Here is a 5,229-nt window from a genome sequence, read left to right on the forward strand (position 1 = left end):
CATCTTCTGTTATTATTTCATAAACTTGCTTGCTAGTTCTGCATAGAAGTTACTTGAAACAATATTTTATTATTTGTAGTCTGCTCTCCTTTGAATTGATAGAGCCAGCCAGAATAATTGCTTCAAAACACAGATGGCCATTTCAAATATTGATAAAATATAGAAGAATATAGAAGAAAAAAAGGAAGAATAACCTACATTTCATGATCAGATGATAACCATAAATGTACTGATACCAGAATACTGCAGATTAGGAACTGTAAAACCTCCTGAATAGTGACTGAGCCAATTATCATACAACCAGGCACTGCGAGGAAAGGCTTTGATGCAGTAAAGGTCTGAGAAACTGTTTTCTTGCAGGTCAATGTAATGTGACCATGTACAACAGCCAGGTCAAGTGGAGCATTGCTACAAGTACAGCCAGGCCTAATTGTTTTGGGCTTACTGTGGAAAGAGCCACTGAGCAGCACTGCCTGTGAGTGGTCAGATTCATTTTGCCTCTCTTGTCTGCATTGGCCGTGATCAGAGAAGTGACAAGGCCATCTGCTGTCACTCCGCTAGCCAATCAGCATGGTGTCGACAAGGTGATGCAGCTTTATATCTGTGAACAGCTAACACAAACTCTCTCTGTCTCTCTCACACACACACACAGAGCAAAATAAGAGAGCTCATTTGCATTATCACCACAGGGCTAGGCTTTTTATGTCACTTAAGTGTTGCTTTTGTATATGATTTCAAGACCTTTTTTTTAAATTGTCATTTCAGACACAGATGGTAATGAGTCTGAACAAATGGAGATAGGGTGGGAGAGAGAATGAGAGAGAGAGAGAGAGAGAGAGAGAGAGAGAATGAGAGAGAGAGAGAGAGAGAGAGAGAGAGAGAGAGAGAGAGTTTCTCATCCCTGCAGCCAAGCACCTCAGCAATTCTGAAGTGCAAAGCACTTTTCCAGTTTTACAGATATGTACATCATTTGTTGTGCTCTCTTGCATCCCAAACAACAGCTAGTAGCTGAATGGCTTTTTATAGAGTGATTGAATTAATATTCACTTAATTTAATCTAGTCAGACAAACAGCCTGTCTGCTTCATATGTAATGAAGACCCGGCTGTGAAGACTGGGACAAATCGCATGATGTAATAAGGAGAATGTGCTTGCAGCAGATATGGGAAAAAAATAATGTACAAATTCACTTGAGTCTGTGCAACCCCATTGTCTGTGGACTATTGAATCTGAGGGAATAAAAATTCAGTTATCTTGAGAGACACACAGTAGATTACACAAGCAGAGGCCAGACAGCCCAGGACAACAGGAGAGTCCAGACACCTGTTACCAGATTAGAAAGAGTGTAAATCCTGACTGAGTGTATGCCAGGAACAACATGGATTATTTCATCATTAAAAAATCAATCCCATTTGAGCCACAATTTTTTGTAGATTGCATAAAATAGAACCAAGCCTGAGAATGCAGTGTTGATAAGAAACTGACTACAGATTGCAGTTCAGAGTTGTATTTAACCTCTTTCAAGGTGCTCTTTAGTGTTTTAAGCACTATTCATTCCCATTGAACAGCAACCAGTACATTTAAAAAGCAAAAGGAAATCCATCAACAAAATGCAAAGAAAGGAATGAAAAACAGTGTAACACACACACACACACACATACACACACACACAGATTGTGAAGTCTTTTGTGCATCCACAATTCCACAGCAGAAGAAACATAATAATATGAGATGTACAAATAAATAATGGTGCTGCATTACACTTTTATTGCTGCGAGATGCCGTGTATTGATTTCCCAGGGCCAGCAGCATGCATTTTTAAAGCGGGGAGGAGGTTGTACACGCAGACAGGAAACGGCCGCGCTGGTGCGCAGGAGGACGGCAGCCTCCCTGGCACGGAGGCAAGACTCAGCTCCTCAACCGCCAATCGGGACACTCTCCGTTTCCCAGGCAACCGTCCCGGCAGCCAATGGGACGGAGGCAGGGTTAGATGGGTGAACTTCTGGCCATAGCAGAGCGATAAATCTCTTTACTTATAGAGGCTGTGCACCATTATCACGATTCTTTACGAGTCTTTAAAAATCTCTGTAAGACCGAGAACTGGGGCTCCGTGCGAAATTTCTAATGAGACACGAATGTCTGGAAACCCACAAAGCAGTTCTGGCCATTTCTTATTCGTGTTTCTATTTTCTCAATGAAATAAGCCTCTGTTCCTCATATATTATTAATTAAAGGCAAGAGGCTTATTGGGTAAATAAGAAGACAGTTTTCACAGAGACCCGTAAATAAAAATATCACTTCAATCACAAATGCAAAATATAAACATGAAAAGAGGTCTGTGTAACAGCAGTCCTTGGTGCAATCATGTGCAAGTGCTTACCTCTAATCAAAGAATGAACAGAATTATATAAATATGATAAAAATAGCAAGTCTCCAAACAACCTATAAACCTGATTATGAAAAAATCAGGCCATTCAAGCGAATGAGAAACCGCAGTGCGCAGAGCACTGTGCCGTGTGCTGGTTCGTTCGGTTGATTAGGCTTTGTCATAATTAGCACCGAGCGTTGCTGCCATGATCCTTACACTGGCATACGAATGAGGGAGGAGTATTTGCATACTGGGTGAAAGTGGTGTTGCTGGTTCACACTGGACGCACTTTTATTGTTACATTTGTACTGTTTAAAACAGACTTATTTCAATCGCTGAAGGTTTGCTGTCCTGTCTAGTGGACACAGGTCACATATAGACATAATGACCCATTTACACAGCTGAGTGTGCTCTGAGAAAATTCAGGTGAGGCACCTCGCTTAAGGTGCGAATGGCAATGCCGCTCCTGGGAATGGAACCGGCAAGCTCCAGGATAACAAGCCCTGTTCATTAAACGATACTCCACACCGCGTCTCCAAGGTGAGGTCATTCTACCATCGGATCTTCCCACAGATACATGAGTGGTCGTCGTGGGAGGGCATAGCTGGCTATCAGTTGAGTGGTTACAGTTATGTAATATGACTAGCAATAAATATTCATTAAAGGAGAACTGTACAGGGCTCATTAAAGTTTTAGGTGGGTCTCGTTCCTGTTTGAAGCAGCTGTCAGATTCTTCCTCTTCACTGAGAGTAAAGGTCTCCCACTTCACTCCAGAGGCACACAAACCCAGAACTGGCTGCCTAAGCAGTACCTCATAAATCGCTGGCCAATCAACTGGTGACAAAGCCGAGTTGCTCCGCCCAATGCCTAGAGATGGCAGAATTTGGAAGCTCTTCATCAAGTATTCCCATTACTTTCCTAGCATTTTTTTAATGCTGTTCACGCTTGTGCAGATAGTGGTAATGGTAACCCTGTCTCACTGATGCAGTGAAATTCAGAAGAGAGCAGACCAGACCTCTGTAATGCACGGCGTCAGCTGAACCGTGCAGCTGTTCACCGGGATGACATCACGTCCTGCGCAGCTGGCAGATGCAGGCGGGGAGCAGGCGATCCAGCGGAGGAATCGTTACTGCATAGCAGCGGTTCAGTCCAGTGCCATCCAACTGATGGCACTTAAAACCATCCCTGCCTGGGCGGTGGGCAGTGCCATGACCAATCTTGCATTGCTCTGGTGGCCTCCCGTCCATAGATGGCAGCGCTGTGGTTTCGTTACAAACCATCGGACGCGTCTCCGGTGGATACGTTACTTGAGAGTCCTGTAGGATCCCAACTCATCACTCATCACTGCATCTGAATACATTCGCAAAGAGAAGCGATATCTGTTGACTCACTACAATGTTTCGGAGTCAATGTCTGGAATAATCTGGAGAATACAGAGCACATGTCCTCGAGTGCATCCGGGCCAATAACAACAATGATGCTGCTAATTAGCGATGGGCCGAAGGGATTCACTTTGATGAAATATTGATACCAGTTAGGGAGGTTTCCTCAGCACTTCCCCAGAGCCCAGAGGATACATTTTATTAGAAAATAGACTGTGAACATCACACTGAATGAGAATGCAATGCAGGCAGATTAAACAACATGGGCAAGAACACCCGACAAAAGATACAGATATGAAACCTGTAATTAATGCCATCACATTTTTTCACATGCTCTCAAAAAAGGGCTTCCATATTCAAAGCCCACTTAGCAGATATGTTGGATATTTCACAAAGACACGCCGATTGGTAGTTTTGACGACTTCTACTTTCAGATATGAATCATACTGGTGTGTTACGGAATTTGTGAAGCAGACTGACGCAAACTAAAAAGACTGACTCTGTTACGGTGCATTCTGCAGACGAAGGTGGCCTTGAGTTTGCGCACGGGGATTTCCTTTTCCCGTTTCGCTTCAACACATTACCCGTGGATTTATTCACTCTAAAAACTCCAACGCCCATCCGGTCTGTTCATATCGATAAATACACATCCAGGTTCCAGGACCTGTGCCCCAGGGAACGTCTTTCTGAAATGATTTAGTTTGCCCCCAGGCTAGCTTGCACTGGTTGTAATGTGACGTGCAATGAGTTTTAAACTCACTAACCAATCACAAAGAGAAATTCTCATGATCCTTGAGATAGTACTACAACACCCCTTAGTGGCCAAACAACAGTTTACATCTTTTGAGAAAGGTTAGACAACCAGACAAGCAATACAGAGACCAGCTGTTTTAGGTATGCTGAATGTAAACATTAAATTATGTCAAGATTATTCAGAGCCCTAGAGTACCTGCAGAGTCTTCTGTAACAGAGAGTGAAGTCAGAAAGGGAACACAGTGCATTTTAATGCGAAATTGAATCATCGCAATGGTTCTTTAAATAACATGAGGTAGAGGCCTCACTAGTGCTGCATGAGTGATGCAGAATTATGCAAAAAAAAAAAGTGCATAAGCACATTTGAGACTTTCACGGAGATTAGACAAAATACTACACAAAATAAACACCCCTACTCACAGCCTTCTGCGGTCTTGCCTCCCCTTTGTCGTCTTCGTATTTCATTTCAGTGTGAGGATGCTTAAATATGCATTTTATTTGCAAAAAGGCTACATTTAAATCACAGTTCAACCTACGCATCATGCTATAACTAATTTCAGTCTCTTGCCATAAGCTTAAAATAGAACACCTGACAAATGCCTAAGACTACAGACAGACACAAAGCTCTGTTAAAAATAGGCACGTAGCCGTCGGGAGCTTGAGCTGAAAGGGGTTCGTTTCTGGCAAGCATGGACAGGAGCGAGAGAGAGAGACCGACACACAGCAA

Source organism: Anguilla anguilla, chromosome 10 (genome assembly GCF_013347855.1).
Source record: "Anguilla anguilla isolate fAngAng1 chromosome 10, fAngAng1.pri, whole genome shotgun sequence".
NCBI classification, from domain to species: Eukaryota; Metazoa; Chordata; class Actinopteri; order Anguilliformes; family Anguillidae; genus Anguilla; species Anguilla anguilla.